The 17,702-nt window shown below is 41.3% G+C and overlaps 1 long non-coding RNA gene across 1 annotated transcript; it reads right to left on the reverse strand.

The window, feature by feature from the left end:
• Window positions 1-801: 801 nt before the first annotated feature.
• LOC142365575 (uncharacterized) lies at window positions 802-17,362 on the reverse strand. The gene is made up of 3 exons (XR_012766494.1): window positions 17,088-17,362; window positions 8,192-8,270; window positions 802-1,984 (listed from the first exon to the last, which is right to left on the reverse strand). It is a non-coding gene; the product is annotated as an uncharacterized LOC142365575 (long non-coding RNA).
• Between the last annotated feature and the right edge of the window lie 340 nt (window positions 17,363-17,702).

Below are 17,702 nucleotides of genomic sequence, written 5' to 3' on the forward strand. Positions count from 1 at the left end.
CTGTTGCAAAAACTATCCATTCACTTTTCCTCCCTGTGTTCTGTCCTTTAACCAGTTACTTAACCATGCGGGGACCTTTCCCATTAGCCCCTCAATGCTCGACTTTCTTAAAACCTCTTGTGAAGGATTTTTTTAGAAGACCTTCGGAAATCCAAGCAGATTATGTCAACTGAATTAACACCATCCATATACAGGTTGATCTCTTTAGAGAATTCTAGTAAAATTTGGAAGACAAGACTTTGCATTGCAAAAGCCATGTTGACTTTTCCAAGTGGACTAAAGTTATTACCTGCTTTTTCTTAGGCTGTTGCTAATTTTCTCAGTAGACAAATATGGTGTATTCAGAGTTATTCCATGGGCTAGTAGTAGATTGCTTGGTATATACTCTATTTCGATGTCGAACCCAGTACTCTGCTACTTTATGGATGCCACAAAGATGGATAGTCTAGTCAGGGTGAAGGAACTACAGGTATTACAGCACTCACTGCCTGGGGGCATGTGCACTGGTGATCCCATGTCAGAGTTGCACACATCCCTACACACCAAGAAGATTGTCATCTCAAATAACTTAGTGACTTCTGTTACCATTCAGTTTAGCAATAGGACAGTGGTGTGAAAGGTGATGTAAAAATCTACCTAAAAAGGTTTTTTGTAATCCATGCACCCCAAGTGTTACTCTAATTATTTCTGAGTATTAAGCACTGTCACTTTGTCTATTTACCTTTTCCATTTTGCATAATGCAGCAATAACCTATTGATGTGTCATTACATAAGTTTAGCGCTAGAATCAAGTCCTCTTGGTTAAATCCACCATGATTTTATTCAGCCTAGTAGAAAAGACATAGGAACGGTGATGAAAAATACCAAGAAAGAAAAATAGCAAAAAAAAACCCCACACGTTTGGAGGGTTAGTTCTTTTTTCTGTGTGTCTGCACCCTGTTAATATGCTGTCTCCTGCTAGGACATAGATTCATTTACCGTTACAGTGTTCTAGCATGATTACCTTTTTTTCCCCTCAAAAGCCACGAAAGGGCTAAATATAGATTTACTTAAAATTCTAGGGAAAGAGGCGGTCCTCGCCCTAGACACAATTGTTCTCTTGATTTTGAGAGCGTTACCACTAGCATTAAACGTAATTTACTTTATCTGATGACAGTTTGCTGAACAAGATCTTAGGTTTTAATAGGATCAGGACATAGATGGTAAGTAAGTGGAGAGAAAAGCATTGTGGGTGGAATTCATCCCACCCCATTACCCCTTCCTTAACTAAGAACAAATTGAGCACAAAGAAGAGATTACACCGTCTCCAGGAGGTGGGCCAAGTTAGAGGGCATCAGCACATCCAGTCTCCAGGCTGAAACAGAGCCTGACACCCTGCTGCATTTCCCCTGGTGGGCTGTTGCCCTGCTGCAGTGCAGTTGTGAACTCATTACTCAGATATATGCTTCTCTCCTCTCTCTTCACCACTGCGCTCCTAATTACCCTCTAGTTTATGATAGCTGGTACAGGCTCATGCAGTTGCTCAGGATACCTGTTCTGTGAGCCATCCACCCTTTACACAGCAGAACCTTTTTTTTTTATGTCTCATACTATCACGGGTAAATTTTGTAGTACGATAAAGCCCTTCACCAATCAAAGCATCTAGTGTTAGAGGAGAAATTGGTTTCTCATTCAGAGTTATGGGACTATTATGACCTCCCACATTACTGCTGGTTCATTTGCAATCAGCTTTTTCATTATCTTTCAGCTACACCGGACCAGAATTATGTTAATTGCCCATTAACTACAGTTGGGTGATTCATTTATTCTTTTAATTTAGAGTATCGAAAATGGATCTAACCTCTATTTTGCTTTTAAAACTTTCTGATACAATCTCTCCCATTACTGAGTTGAAAGTGAAAACAAGATGTCAATAAAGCCATGTCCTTCACTTGGGTATGGAGCCTCCAGACAGCACGAGATCCTGTATTTCTCACAAGGTATTCTGCAAAGAACGACAAACAAGTTTATCAGAAGAGTTAATTTCTTTTTCTGTTTTTTTTTTTTCCTGCCCTTTTCTGCTGGAGTAGATTTTCTTGCATGTATGCTGGAGTTTCTTAATTTAGTTTTTCACTTTGTTTTTTCTGCCTCTTAAAGGGATTTGTGCTTCAAGGTTTAAACCACCCTCTACCTAGCAGAATTTTGGATAAGTCTCCTGTGTGGTAAGCTTATCAAAAGTCTGTGGAGTTTTCTGGAGTTGGGATGGGTGGCCAATCTCTCCCAGAATACCAGTTCCAACATTGTTTTTTCCTTTCAATTGTCGGGATTCTTGAGCTTTGTATTCTTTTGCGGCGGGAGCGGTGTGGGGTGCGGGTGTGTAGTATTTTTCTTTCAGATGTTTTTTCCTTGGATTCCTTAGCATTGTGGCCTGGGAGCATTCTCATCTCTATTCACTATAACAGATTGTATATTAACTTCAGATTTCCCCTGTAGCAACACATAGGTGTTTGTGATAATTGTTGAGTTCTCAGTGGAAGTGTGGCTCAAGTCCTACAAATACTTAAGTATAACTTCACTGAAGTAGCCTAATTTGTATGACTCCAGCACTTACATGAATGAACGTGTCACTTAAAAGGATGAACATATTCATCCTTAGGTAATTGTAGACTCTGAAAGAAGAACTTTCTACATTTCCCCGTTTGTACTATCATCATAATACCTAGTAACCTGAACCAAGGATCCAGATACCACTTCACTCAATGTTGTGCAGGTTAGTAAGAAAGAAAAAACACAGAGCCTCTGAGAACTTATACTCCAAGTGTGATAAGACAAAGGAGGTGACAGAATAGGTGGAGTGGTTTGGGAATCGGAGAAGCACAAGGCAAAAGAGGGCATTTGTACCCCGTACGCTGGAATGTAGTCGAGAGGACTCTGGCGTGGGGAGCCCCAGAGCATCTGAGAAGAAGAACAGGCTGAAAGTAGGTTTGAGGGAAGCCAGGTGTCAGTGTGGGATGGAGTCACTAGGGCAGCTGGAAGGCCTGGGGCAAGTATAAGAAACTTTGAATTGCAGCAGGAGGAAAAAGGAAGGTCACATTGGGTGACACGGGTGTTCTGGTGTAGGCAGGGCAAGATTTCAATTATTATTTTTATTGGACCAAATCAGATGAGAGTTTGGGGGCGCAGGTGCACCTGCAGCTTTGAAAAAGCTGACATCTGAGCATGTCAATTTTTCCGTTTTTTAGCTGGAGTTATTCTGCAAGGAAAAGTGAGAAGTGAAAGGAGGAAGCATTGGAGTACGAAAGAAGCAAACAGGCAGTGCTTTACTTTATCGTTCCCAGGGGATTTAAAATTACTTAGGTTATTAGATTACAAATACTATACACTTAAAACAATAATTTTCAACAGAAACTGCCATAAAATGGATGCATTTTTTTGAATTACATAGATAGATATATGTATCTATGAAGAACGTCTAAATTTTACCATATATAAAGTCAAACTTTGTCTTCCTTTTTTCATGCCATCCTTTTTTTCCCTTCCCTTTTTTAGTACTTTGCTTTGTTCCCTTTTTCTTTCTGCAGGGTTTTGTTTCCCATCTTTCTTTAACATCTGTTTTCTTTTCAATTAACTTCTGATTTCCTCTTTCTATACATCCTCAGGCCCTGACTTTGCAAACCCTTGTAAAAGACTGTTCACACTGAAATCAACAAAATTTTTATCAATCAATCACATGAATACAGTTAGTGTTGCAGGATTAGGAAGAAAATATCACCGACTCACTATTAAACCCCAGCTTTTCAACAGAATTAATGGAATTATTTTTTTCTCAGAGAAAGATTTTCAGATAAACTGTAACTGTGTAGACCTTTATTTTTCTGAACACTGAAAGATTGCTGACACAGGCAAGTAAATTTTTGAGGATTTTTCATGTCAGTATCTTTTTTATCAAAAAGACACAGAGCAGAAATATATTTTATGCTATATTCAAATTTCCACATGTTGCATGTTTTCTCATGATTTTGCAGTATGGCAAAACCCACAAGATCAGTAAATCTGATAGTCAGTGTCACAAAACCATACATAAAATCATAGAATCATAGAATCATAGAAAGTTTTGGGTTGGAAGGGACCCCTAGAGGTCATCTAATACAACCCCCTTCAGCGAGCAGGGACACCGCTAACTAGATCAGGTTGCTCAGAGCCCTGTCCAACCTGGTCTTGAATGTTTCCAGGGATGGGGGCTTCACTACCTCTCTGGGCAACCCGTTCCAGTGTTTCACAACCCTCATTGTAAAGAATTTCTTCCTCATACCTAGCCTAAACCTACCCTGTTTTAGTTTAAAACCATTACCCTTCGTCCTGTCACTGCTGTCTCTACTAAAAAGATTGTCCCCATCTTTCCTATAGGCTCCCTTTAAGTACTGAAAGGCTGCAATCAGGTCTCCCTGCAGCCTTCTCTTCTCCAGTCTGAACAAGACCAACTCTCTCAGCCTGTCCTCATAGGAGAGGTGCTCCAGCCCTCGGATCATTTTTGTAGCCCTCCTTTGGACCCACTCCAACAGTTCCATGTCCTTCTTGTGCTGAGGGCTCCAGAGCTGAACGCAGTACTCCAGGTGGGGTCTCACCAGAGCAGAGTAGAGGGGCAGAATCTCTCGACCTGTTGGACACGCTTCTCTTGATGCAGCCCAGGACACGGTTGGCCCTCTGGGCTGCCAGCACACATTGCCGGCTCATGTCCAGCCTTTCGTCTATCAGTACCCCCAAGTCCCTCTCAGCAGGGCTGCTCTCGATCCTTTCATCCCCCAGCCTGTATTGATAGCGGGGATTACCCCGACCCAGGTGTAGGACCTTGCACTTGGCCTTGTTGAACCTCATGAGGTTCACACAGGCCCACCTCTCCAGCTTGTCCAGGTCCCTCTGGATGGCATCCCGTCCTTCTGGTGTATCAAAAATTCACAGATTTGTTCTCTGCTCAGTCAGCTTCTACCCATTACCATGAATTATGTCTATAAAAAGCAGGTGTGTCTCACACACTTGTGGGTGGGCCTTAGTAGTCCAGAGGTTAATTCAGCATCTTAAAACATGGTGGTTGCTTCCAGCAGTCCCTTTAGCGTCTATTTATACAGCGTCCCTTCCCAAACTCTTGATCTCCTAATCACAGTTGTTATCTTCTTGGTGAGGGTACCAGCATCTCTGTATCGTGACTGGAACATCCAAGCCACTTGCCTGCCTCCCAGCATTTTTTTAGTGCATGGCATCGCCCTATTTGTAAAGTTAAGCAGTATCACATTGCAAAGACATAAATTCAGACAAAGGGACAGCTAGAAGGAAGGAATACCACAGATAAGCAGAGTAGCTCCAGTGTTGCTCAGCCTCTCAACATGAGCAAATTTCTTGCAGGTACCCTATATTAATGCAACCAGATTAGATTACTGAAAGAATGAAACTGCAAAGATAAAAAATGGAAATAAAATTAGGCTCCAAGAGTCATACTAAATTTGGCTGCTTTTGCATGGATACGTTGTTTCCCTACTCCACTTTTTAAAAGCCAAGGGCCTAGAACTACTTGATAACGCTGCTCAGGTGTGTGTTTGCTGGAACACTCCTTGTCTCACTGCTTTTATCTGCACACAGACACACACACACGTGTGCTCAACACCTGCTGAACTGAGGTCTCACTCCCTGATTGCGATTGATTGATTTAGCCATTCCTGAACTGTCTATACTTAATCGTCACAGTAATCAATGTTATAAGACTGTCTGTGTTTTAAAATATGCAGAACGCGCCATACAGAGAGAGTTCAAGTCAACTTTGCTTCTGGAATCTCAATTATTTCATTGCCGGTAATTTTCACTTAAACACGTCATCTTAAATCTTGACTTTATGCTTTGAATATTTTGCTTTTCCACGTTTTATTAGCTGTTCAGGATCGGGTGATTAGTTCGTTTGCCTGTGAACTAGTCAGAAGGGAAAAGGCTGAGAGTCCCAGTTTTCGCCAAGGATGCTGCAGAAAGCGCGAGTTCGGCGACGCAAGCATTTTTCCACATACGAATGCTCCCCTCTGCTGGACAACCGCTGCGCTACAGCGTCCTTCTCTCCGCTGTTACTCCTCCGAGTACCTTCTCGCAGCCTGACTGGAGGTGACGACTGGGGCCGGCTGTCTTGAGCCACCACTTCGCTTGCCTCGATGGCAGCTGCGGGGCTGCCCCGGCTGGCCTCCCCCGGGAGAGGTGGCACCGGCTGCTCCGCAAGGCTCCGAGGGCGAAGCAAGATGCATCGCCCCTCGTGCGGGCTTCTGCAGTCGGAGCACGTCGCCCTTCTCCCCTGCTGCTGTGGGGCTTTGTGGTGGGAAGCCTGGTTGCTCATCTCCGAGCACAGGAGGCTACTGGCACGTGGCTGCTGGATGAATAAAGTGCGCCAGACCTCTTTCAGTACCTCAGCCTAAATTTGATCCTGTAGCTGGGTAACGTGGCTGCCCGAGATCTGTCCCAACGAGGAAGGCTACCCTGTGCTTGCAAGAAGAACCACCACACGGCCCTGACGCTGCACAGAGCTCTGCATACCTTCATGGCCACCCTGCGCTGTCAGAAGCAGCGGATCCAAATGCTGACTTTCCTGCATCTTTCTTCACTTGCATGGGAAGGATCTGCTTGGGTCTAACTCCACTGCCAGTTTTCATTCTTTCCCTTAAGCCTATCCCCAGTCTGTCTTCTTGGCAACCTATCCTTCCCAGGGTGGCTCTCTAGTTCAGGAGCAAAACAAGCTGTGTGGACTTGCGTATAAGATTAGTACCAGCCATTGGGATTTCTAGCTCTGACTTTCAAAGATTTCACTGTCCCTGAATTAGGTTTAAGCAAGATGACTTTTTAGTCGTAGTTCAGTGTAAGAATACAGTAGAGCCCGGAGAGAATGTAACGCAATGCCATCAACATGCCAAAGAGCCAAAAGAAAGTGTAATTTATGCCAATTTGCACTACCTTGATGGATAAGCCCAGCAGAATATATTAACAAAGGATACATCTACAAGTTTCTGGTGCCATCTGCTATAATTTAATGTATAATTATGCATTTATTACAGAATACTAAAGGATGGTTTAAAAACCTATAGAACATATTACAGAACTACAGTAATTTCTATTGATCCCAATTATGTCTCATAAAGCTCTGTTAATCTTTTTTTTTTTTTTCTTAAAGTGTAGGCTGTTTTCGTAAAGGAGCTTTTGATTATGGTTTGCAGACTTCATAAGCAGAAGGGCTCATATCACAATCAAGCCATATTTATCCCACTGCTGCAATATGTATTGTTCATATTGGGTAGAAATAAAGCGAGATATTTACTGTATGAAGACTCATTACATGCAAAGGTACAAAATTCAGCTTCACATTTTGTGAGAAACATAGAGCAGCCAGCTTTCTTACAGTACTCAGATCTGGGTTTTGAATCAGTCTGTGTTTTTTAGAGTTTGCCTCATAGCCCATATGAAGCCTGTCATTTTAAAACGGCATAAAATATGGAGAATTTATATTCTTTGAGTGTTAAATAAAAGGTGATATGGATTAAACCACAGGAAAATGTACTCTAGCATCATTAGAAACAGAATTATTTCTACTTCCCCTTATAGCTTTATTTTACTGGTTTTAATATTCTTGGTTTTATCTTTGCCAAAGTTTGTGTTTTCCTTTGATTTACCAAAGTACAGGAAAATAAGTACTTCAACCTTTCCAAAATGACTGGCACATGCAAAGAATCAGCAGATTCAAAAACTTTGAGTGATTGCTTCTAAGATGTAAAAGAAGTTTTCTAGGCCTTTTAGCTTTAAGTTGAGCAAATTATTATGAACATTTTATACTAATTTGAGTGTGGTAAATTTTGATCCTTATTTTTTATCTCCAAAGCAACAAAATACAACAATGTATTACGATGCTTTGTTGCTAACTGCATAAAGATATTCTGGAACCTCAAGTATGCATTGGGTAAACAAATACATTCCACAATACCTTCAATATTTAGAAATCTGTAGTTGATAGATGCAAAAATAAACAGTAATAGACATACTACACTAAGACACAGGGATATAATGTGATGAAGAGTGAAGAAGTGTTTTTAACAAAATATTAGAGGAAATCAGAATAGGAAAACTTTTTTTTTTTTCCCCCAGTGTTCAGTTTTTCTTTTTAAGTCATTCTGAGAAAAGATGGCAGAAATGTTACCTGAAAGTGTAGCTCCATATGTTTTTGCTATGGATGTATTCATAGCCTTTTAGCACAGACGTTTTTTCTCATGTCTAACCTGAAAACAAACACATGAACGGTTTCTTTTAAATTCTTAGGTAATACACACCAGCATTAAAGTCAGACCAGTTTATACCAGTAGAGTATCTCTTCTGGCTTATAGTAGCCTCCTGCTTCATTATTTTTCATTGTTAAAATATCTTTTCAAGCAGTATTTTTAGTGAAAGAAAATAAATACATTGACACAGAAGAGGCCTTAGGAAGTCATTAGACAAAGTCGTGTTTCAGAACAAAGGGGTGAAAGGTAGCTATGAAAGGTAGCTATGAATACATTCAGCCTGGAAATTAGAAGACAATTCCCAGTCATAAGGGAAGCCCGTTCTGGAACAGGCTTTCAGTGGGTATAGTGAGAACAGCAGCAACTACATTCCTGATTTATGAAATGGAGAATATAATGTGGTCCTTGCAATCACAGGGTCTTGAGAAGCCAGGAGGTCTCTTCCACTGCTGTGTTCCTTCAAATAAAGTGTATATTTGTAGTGAGAGCAGTTGACTATAAATGGCCATGAAAACTTGCTGACAGAAAGATGGTTCTAACATTTAATGCTGGCACGGTATTTCTCAACCTCTCCCTCCCTGTGGTTTTCCATACTGAGACCCTCCTCTTAGTAGGACGAGATTCAGGCGTCTGTGGATCTTGATATAAAACCACAGCTCAGGCCATTGGACTGTGATATACTCACCATAGCACTGGAGAGTGCTAACGGAGTATCTCCTCATTACAGAATTTTTCTCTAATTAGTGGGAATTGAAGGTTTTTCTCCTAGCAGTCACTTTCTGAACACCAGCTGGTAGAAAAAGCAAATTCCTGACAGTTGCCTAGAATGGCCCTCCTGTGGCCCCGAGATACATCTCCTACTTCCCCTGGATTTCCTGATCCCCCCTGAGTCTTGGCAGCACCTCTGGGACCCAGATTTGGATCCTTATCTACCAGCTTTCCTTTTTCATCTTTTAAAGTACAAAACCTGCAGGATTATGATCAAACCAACTGTTGAGCTAACATTTTGGTTTTGGAAGGTACTGGAAGAGACATCCCAGATGTGATGCAGAATAATCTCATGTCCCGTAATCAGATAAGCTGTAAAACCTTGATCTGGATATTCATTTCCTCCTGCGGCCCATTTTATAGTGGCTGCAAGATATAAAAAAGGTGGAGTCTGTCTTTATAATGTCTTTCTTTTTCCCCATCTGCATTCTAGCAGATTTGAGCAGGCCTAAAGGTCACTCTGCATGTAGCCACAGTAGCTTTTTAAAAATCTTTGAATGCTAATCCAGCTCTGAACTGCTTTACATTTGCATATTTGCTTAATCAGAAGTGTGTAAGGTCAGCACGGGAGCTTTATTAGGATATTCATGGCTAAAATTGCTCTCCTCATCACTTCTCTTAGAGCGCTCAGCCAAGCTCTGCATAGGTTACAGACCCCCCTCCTGCCCCTGCTGGGAGTGGCAGTGGGGATAAAAACAGATCCAGAAATAAGTGGGGAGGCTGAAACCTTCCCGCAAGTAGCGGGGCAGACGGAGCCTGTGTCATGCCAGCCTTGCTTTAGGCTGTGCTGTTTTAGCTATTGAGCAAATCAAAACAAGGTCTATTTGAGAAAGCAGAAGGGCAAATCTGCAAAGATAAGGAAGCTAAGATCTGCAGATGGCTGGAAGCAACCTGTTTTGAAGAAACCTTAATTGCTAGACAGCAATGAAGAGAGAATGCAATGTCTCTGGGGCTGGGTTCAAATTTATGCCCTGGAATATTCCTTCCAAGGAAGCAGTATTCTTCAGAAATCTGCAGCACCGCCTAATAACTGACTGACTCCCACTCGTGTAGCTGTGCTATCGAACAGACCAATGTCCCTGACCAGGCAGCGTTGCGTGAAACAGCAGCCTCTGCACATCTTGCCTTTTAGTATGTCGGTGGGTCTTCAGGAACAGATAATGTCCTCAGTCTAATTATCTCTCACATTTCCCTGCTGCCTTTCTAAAGAGTTTTGTCTGACTGGGGTCTTCATTTAATCCATATTCTCCACCCATTGCAAATACCCGTTTCTTCTTTCCTCTGCTGTTTCTACCTCTATTTCTTCTACCAGCCACTGGTACGAAGCCTAACAGTACAATTATTTTATAGGAGAGAATGTAGAGCTGGGAAAGAGAAAATGCTAACAGATATATTAAAGAAAACAGGTACATGCCTATTTTAGAAAACTTGAAACTTCTGAATGTCAGGAAGTAGTTGTGCTGCAATATATGCCACACAAATGTCCGACCTTTCGTACCTCTACCTGTCACTTGGGAGGCATACATCTCGCATGTTCGTTTGGCTGGCAGGACGCAAAACGGCATTCTGCGACACTTCTCTTACTTGTTTTACTATTAATCACACACAGTGACTTCTATTATACAATGCAAAATAGCAGAAAAACTCTATTTCTCTCCAGGTCCAAGGAGTATCAGATACATATCCCATGCTTAAATTTTTCCTTACCGTGAGAATAGACAACCCGTTTCTTTTGTGACAACTAGGAGTTGCAGGAAAGCTAGTTAACGCTTTCAACGTTGTATTTCAGAATGAATAGGGACTCCAGGGTTTAGAGCCACATTAGGGATAACTGCAAAGGCTGTTTTGTGAGGATGTTTGAATACCGTTTCCTCAAATCGGGGAGTCGTCAATAGCTTTCTATTCAAATTCTAAGAAGGTGTTACAGACACTGTGGAGGCAATATAAGAAAACTTGTAGTCCTGAGAGTACAAAGCGTATTAGTAGAGTTGAGAGGAATTGCAAAACATACATGTAGAAAAACTGAGCATCTGCTAAAGATGAGAAGGCTTTTTAAATGGAAAGTGGCATAATGGTAACAGATGGCCAGCAGGACAATGTAAAAAAAAAAGTGAAAGTTAATTCCAAACATTGTCTTACAAGATGAGGTTCTGGTGTTTATCACATAATATGTTGGTCAGATTTATTTTTCAAGAGTTTCTAAAAATTAATTATTGTATGTCTGCCATTGTCACGTCTTTCCCTCTTCCTCACCATTCACCCTTCTTCAGAAGGCTTATGTTTCAGTGGACCAAGCTTTGCCCGTCTTTTGGTGAGATTTCGTTGACTGCGGAAGGTTTTGTAAAAAGTGATTAAAGCCTGCAGAATTTAGCTCAGTGTGAAAGTAACCATACAGAACTGTAATGGGTTTTCCTGCTCACTAAGGTCATGATTTTTACAGTCAAAGGCTCCAGATCTATCTTCACCAAGATCATGATGTGCTTGGCATTTCATTGCTGTTCAAAAATAGTCTCCATCCTTTCCCCACCTTGTGCACTGTGCCAGCACAAGCTGAGGAACCGTGATGCACTAGGTCAGGGAACCAAAACAGCTGCGAAATAACCCTCTGGGGAGAAATTCTCTTTCAGCTTGAATCTTCTCCTGATTTGCACTGTCACTCAGCTGCACAACTGATGCTGCTAGCTCAGCTGAGGGGATGCCAAAGGATGTGGCTGCAGCAAGAGGAGGCTTACGGGCTACTTTTTCCTGCAGCCATATCCCCTTAAATGAATGTCCCATTCAAGCCTCGAGTGAAGCTAGCAGGAGGTTTAATAGGAATAAGCAAATGGTTCAAGCTTGGCACACCGCAAGAGACAGGTCGTAAGTAGAACTAACACAACTCTGTTCTAACCCAAATCCTATCTTTTGTCAGAGCCTAAACTTGGAAGCAGTCTGTTTTCTTAACATTTGAAGTGACACGTAATAGGAAAAATCATCTTTCTTGAGAGATTTTGACCTTGAAAATATTTGGGCTGAAGCTTTTGCAGTTTGTGTGATTTTTGCCATTATTGTGCTCAGACTGTCTTTGTCATTTCTTGAGTTTGAACAGCCGAATCCTAGCTGTGAGTACTACCTGCTCACCCTCCGGGCACTGCCTCCCCTGCCTGGGAGCAGGGACAAGCTCTCCACATCTGACTGACGCAGCAGGCTGGATGAGTTGTTTTCCATACAACAGGGTCTAGATTTATGAACCTTTAGTTTTTGATAGAACTGTTTCTTTATCACAATAAATTAACAAAGAAAAGCTTTAGAAAATCTGAAGGATATTTTTTTCCCCTTAGTTTCTTTGACTATAAAGAAGTATTCTTAGCATGTAATTATGGGATCTCTGGTGATCAACAAGACATGATGAAACATTGCAAAAAACCTCATACATCCATTGTTAATTAAGCAAATAGATAAAAACTGAAACTCTACTGTTAGGTCAAATTTTTTGATAGTTGGCTTTAGATGAAAAACTCTCTGGTATCACTCACACAAGATGATCCCTAAATTTTTTTCAGAGGGAATGTGGGCTTCTCCATTAAAAAAGCGTGGGCAATACCACCATAAGCTGCTTGTGTAATAAGGGATTTTTCAGGAAGATGTCTTTAGTTTAATGGTAATAGAGCTTACAACAGCTAAGGATCTGTCAGCTCATGAAGTATTCTGTCTAGAGCTTAGCAAGGAAGACAGTTCTGAAATAGAAATCTTTTGATCTCAAAATGACAAGACCTGAATAGTAAAACCCCCTCTCATAAGAAACACAGGCTGTAATTACGGCACATTTATTATTTAAAATGTTCTCGAAAAGTCACATAAAAGCTGTTAAAAACAAAGTAAAGCATTAGGTCAGGAAGTGGTCTGTAATACTGAGAACATTTTTTTAATAAATTTCTGCCTTCTGCAAGTGTTTGTTTGCATTAATTGCCATGCGATATATGAAATGTTTGGTCCAAAAGGGTTGATTCTTTCCCTGTAAAAATACATTCTAATTTATTCCATTTTGTTTTAAAGAAGACCCTGTGCATGTGCAAAGTGTCTGACGAGGCTCAGGTCTTTCTCGTCCTGTACAGTCTCCTCTGTGGACAGCTGAGCTGTATTTGTGCCTGATAGCTAGCAAAGCTGGCAGAGTCACTGTGAACATGTTAACCACAGCTATTATAAACAAAATTCTGCAATGTAACCGTCTCACAGCAGACATCAAATAACCCAGGAAAACAAGTGAGCTGGAGCTTAGTCATATTTGATAATTAATGTGTGATGGTTTCCAACCAAAATTAATTTAGTGATGGAGTAAAACATATGGAATGTGCTTAAGCTTACATCAAAGGCAAATATTGAATACATTAGGATACATTATCTCTACTCTTTCTGGAGTACATTATGTTCTATTAATATGTGATGTTCTGAATTTCTGCCTGGGCTTCTCTGAGAATTCGTGTGATGGCTCACAAATGTGTTCCCCAGTGCCCTCCTCTCTAGCACTCTTCCAATTCAGCTACCATTTTTTGTTTCAGATGAAGCATTAACACTTATTATCTGTCAGTGGAATAAAAAAAGAAAACAAAACAAAACCAAAAAGACCCAACAACACTTTTTTTTAGATGAAACATCTTTCCTGGGTGACACTTCTGATGTTATCAGCAGGAAAAGCCTTCAAAGAAAATGGGTATCAAGTCTGAAACATTACACAATGCTGAGTTGAAAGACAAAGTGTTTTCTGGAATTTTAATTTTTTTTTTAAGCAGCTGCCTCTAAGTGAACACAGCCATCACTGTTATAAAATATTCAAAGCCTCATACATATCAAACAGAGACACAGTTACTAGGGCAAACAATCTCACATATCTGCTAAACAAACACTTGGAATTTTTCCTGAACCCACTCTAGGTCCTTACAATGCCTCTAGTTTTAATCGATTTTTTGCCCAGTATCCATTTATTCTCTTTTTTATGGTAATTTTCAACTTTCCAGGACCCTGCTAGCTTTGTGGGGGAGCGGGTCGGCATGCAGTCATGGGAGCCAGAGATTAAAAGACTTCTCCGTGTTAGGTCATTAGCCATTCCACTTGCTGAACCGTAGCTCATTTTCCCATTCCTAATTGATCACTTCATTGATCAGACATTACGGAGATGGCTTAGTAACCTAAGCCTTAGCTTTGAAACACAGTAGAGACGGCAATTACCTGGAAGTCTTCAAGGGTGCCTGCAATTTTCAGACAGTCGGAGGCTCAGTTAATCAAAGATTCTGGCTAATGGAAAGGAGGGAGAAGAGCTATTTCAGCTGGGTTCCCTAAGGCCAGGATTTTCAAGAGAGATCTGGAGAGACAACAGAAATGTGCCTATAAAACTTCCTGTGCAGAAGTCTTGTCGGGTACCGGTGCCTCTTTAGAGGAGACACAGAAGCCCCTGTCCTGAAGATAGGTTGGCGTAACCGAGAGTACAAACCACCTCCTGAGCCATCCCCTGCATCAGGGCTTGCTGCAGCCAGGAGTTTGAAATGGTTCACAGAAGGCTGTTCTGCCGCTTGCGATCCCACACACACCTGCGTGAGCCGAGGATTCGGTTGTCACGCTGTGCACGTGTGCCAGGATCCCCTGCCTGCTCCTCTTGGAATCCTTTATAGGGCAACAGCTTCCAGGGATGCAGACAGTCTCGAACTGACCACAGGCAGTGGCTAACTGGAACTAAGGTGGTGACCGGGACCGAGGTAACATGCTGACAGGCTGCCCTTGTAGTTCCATGACTCCCTTAAAGATGCCTCTTTCCAGTTTAGATAAACGTGCCATTAAAAACTGAGGCCTTTACTATTTTCCCTGATGTTACAGATCCTGCCAAATAATGTGTTATTCTGTATTTGCTAATTATTGCCCTTCTGTCTGTTAATATACATCATGCTATGGGTCATCATCTACTCTGAAGACTGGTTTTCAGTGGTATGCACATTGTGGTATAGAGGGTAAGATATTTCCCTTTGAAGGCAGTTTATAAATCTTATTGGGCTTCTTCATGATGAAAGGCACTATAGATATATAAGAGATCAAAGCTGTATAAAGATCAGTGGTATTTGTTTGCATGAGGTTTCTCTTTCTGTTCCTTCTGAGGATTCTGAGCTTCAAAGTTTCAGCTTTAAAGAAACTCAAAACCCAAAAGAAAACCCTAGTAAAACCCATCATGTTACAGCTGGTTTGAGGTCAGGCCAGCCAAGGGCCACAGGATTCTGACACGGACTCAGAAGCTCTTCTCCAGCCTTCTTCTATCTGCCAGCAAAAGCCAGTGCAGAGAAAATTTCTGGTCTCTCTTCATGACAGTGAGGGCTCAGAACAGTAAGTTTTGGAGAGGAAGAATGCTGCTTAACACCAAAGAGTGGAAACCAGCTTAAAACGTGTTTCAGTTGTGACTTCTCAGTCTGCTAGCAAATTATTAGAATTTGTACAGTAGCAATTGGCCTCAAAATTCAGATTAATTTACTATACAGTTTGGGGTACATTTTTTAAGGTGCATTTTAATTTTCAGTTAAATGTTAAAGTATTGAGAGTTTCAATGTATGCTTCTGCAGATATCTATAGGAACTGAGAATAGAAATCCAGTACACTCATTGAAAAGCATTGGCTCCAGCTATTACTGGCTTTGACTGCATTGTACTTTAATATCAGATTAGTGTTCAGCATAGAGTAAGTCATCCCTGATATGTGAGCTTTTATTTTTCAACAGGATCATTGCAGAAAATTTTCTTTACTTCGTAGTCTGTTCTCATAAATGACATCAAAATAAACCTGTGACCCATAAAAAAACAGCTTTCTATATTAGAGCTACACTATGGTCACACAGAACATACAGATGTATTACATAATGTACTAAGCCAAAACTGAAAAAAAAAAAAAATGGCAGGTGACCCTATGTGTCCAATCTGAAAATCCTTCTCCTTTAAAGGGCTGTATTGTCTGCCTATCACCAGTAAAGCTCTCACTATGAGCATCCAAAATCCACACATTTAAAACCACTTGTCTTTTTTTTATTTGTATTCTTTTTAAAGAAAAAAAGATCTTAATGAAAGAAGCAGAAGTAATAAAGAACTGGTATGGCTCTACGTATGTCTCTGTAGAGCAACGGAGTATGAAAGCAAGGAGCTAGACCCAGACATATGCGTGAATCCCAGACTTTCTGCATATGATCTACACACTACTCTGGAGATTAGTTATACCAAATAATAAACAAGCTGTGTAGTCAAGCAGAGTAGAGAAAAAAAACCTGTCCAGTACACTTTATCAATATGAAGTCATAGCCCAACAGCCAAGGAGAAGGACAGGAATCAGGAACTGAGTTTAATAAGTTGATATCGCTTGCAAGAACTCCAGAGGCCTTACAGAAGAGACAAATGTAAATTAAGTCCAGTGGCACAGGATTAAAAAAACCCTCAGTGTTGGGGTGAAGATGTTTCTTTTTGTGGAGAATATAGGAAAAGTTTCCGTACTGGAAGAATCCAACCAACCATGAAAGTAAATGTTCCCATTCTGAATTATTTACCCTATTTTTTTAGTAAGGAAAAATATATACAAAGAGCAAAGCAGAAAGCATAAAATTTGAAATAGGTCTGCATGTCCCAGGAGGCTGTCCTAGGACACATCCCACGCAGGAGGCATCCCTCTCCACTGTCAAAGCTGTCCTCCTTTATGTTAATTATTCTTGAACTTTACCCCTTCCTATCCCAAGTGAATAGCTTGGCCACAAAACAGTCGTATCTGCTTTTCAGTTTCTTTCTCTCATTCTCTCCAGTGTAATCACTGTTGTACTATTTACATTAAATGAAACAGCTTCAGCCAGTGCTAACGAGGCAGATGGTCTTCCTGCGTGTTCCTCAACACTGCATATGCCATAGTGTTCTGGTTTGGGAAACTTTCCTGTGGTTGAGAAGACTGCGTTACAAATTCCTGCTGCCTGTCAGGTCACGTGGCTTTTAAAACTGTCCCACCAGTTTAGTATCTTAGCCATTATTAAATTAAGTAGAAGAAAACATATTTATCTCTTACATTTTGTCTAATGGCCGTACAAACCTCTCTCGTGCTAAGCATATATGCATCCAAATGCACACACATGCATGCGTCCAGATATTCAGGTCCTGACCCTGCTTCCAACACCCAACTCATCCAGCTTCATGCAGGGATCCCGCCAGCGCCAGGCTGTGCTGCAGAGCCGGTGCCACCAGCTGCTGACACCCTTGGGAGAGACGGCGACTGCTGCACCTCCTCCCTGGGAGAGGAAAGCCTGATGCCGCAGGCGAGTGCCGGCTGGCTAGAGCCAGGGTGAGCCGCCATAGGGGAAGAACTGTGCCCAAACCCCGACTGTTAAACATTAACTATCTCCTCCCTGCTCTGCTGAGGATCAGAGTAACGCATCAGACTGGGAGCAGAGCGGGATCCCCAGCTGTCGGGCTAATGAGTAACTGAACCAGTTCTCCTGAAGCTCTAATTGACAGCAAAACCTCTTTCATAGAAACAAGTGTTCAAATAAATCTGATGATTTTTGGACGTGGAGGATTAAAAATTTCTCTTATACTTTCCGCAAAACAGTCTACAAAGGATGATTTGTTTGCTTCCGGCATTTCAGGACTAGTCCCCAAATATGCTTGACTAAAGTCTCTGCAA

The sequence above is a fragment of the Opisthocomus hoazin genome, chromosome 2 (assembly GCF_030867145.1).
Source record: "Opisthocomus hoazin isolate bOpiHoa1 chromosome 2, bOpiHoa1.hap1, whole genome shotgun sequence".
NCBI classification, from domain to species: Eukaryota; Metazoa; Chordata; class Aves; order Opisthocomiformes; family Opisthocomidae; genus Opisthocomus; species Opisthocomus hoazin.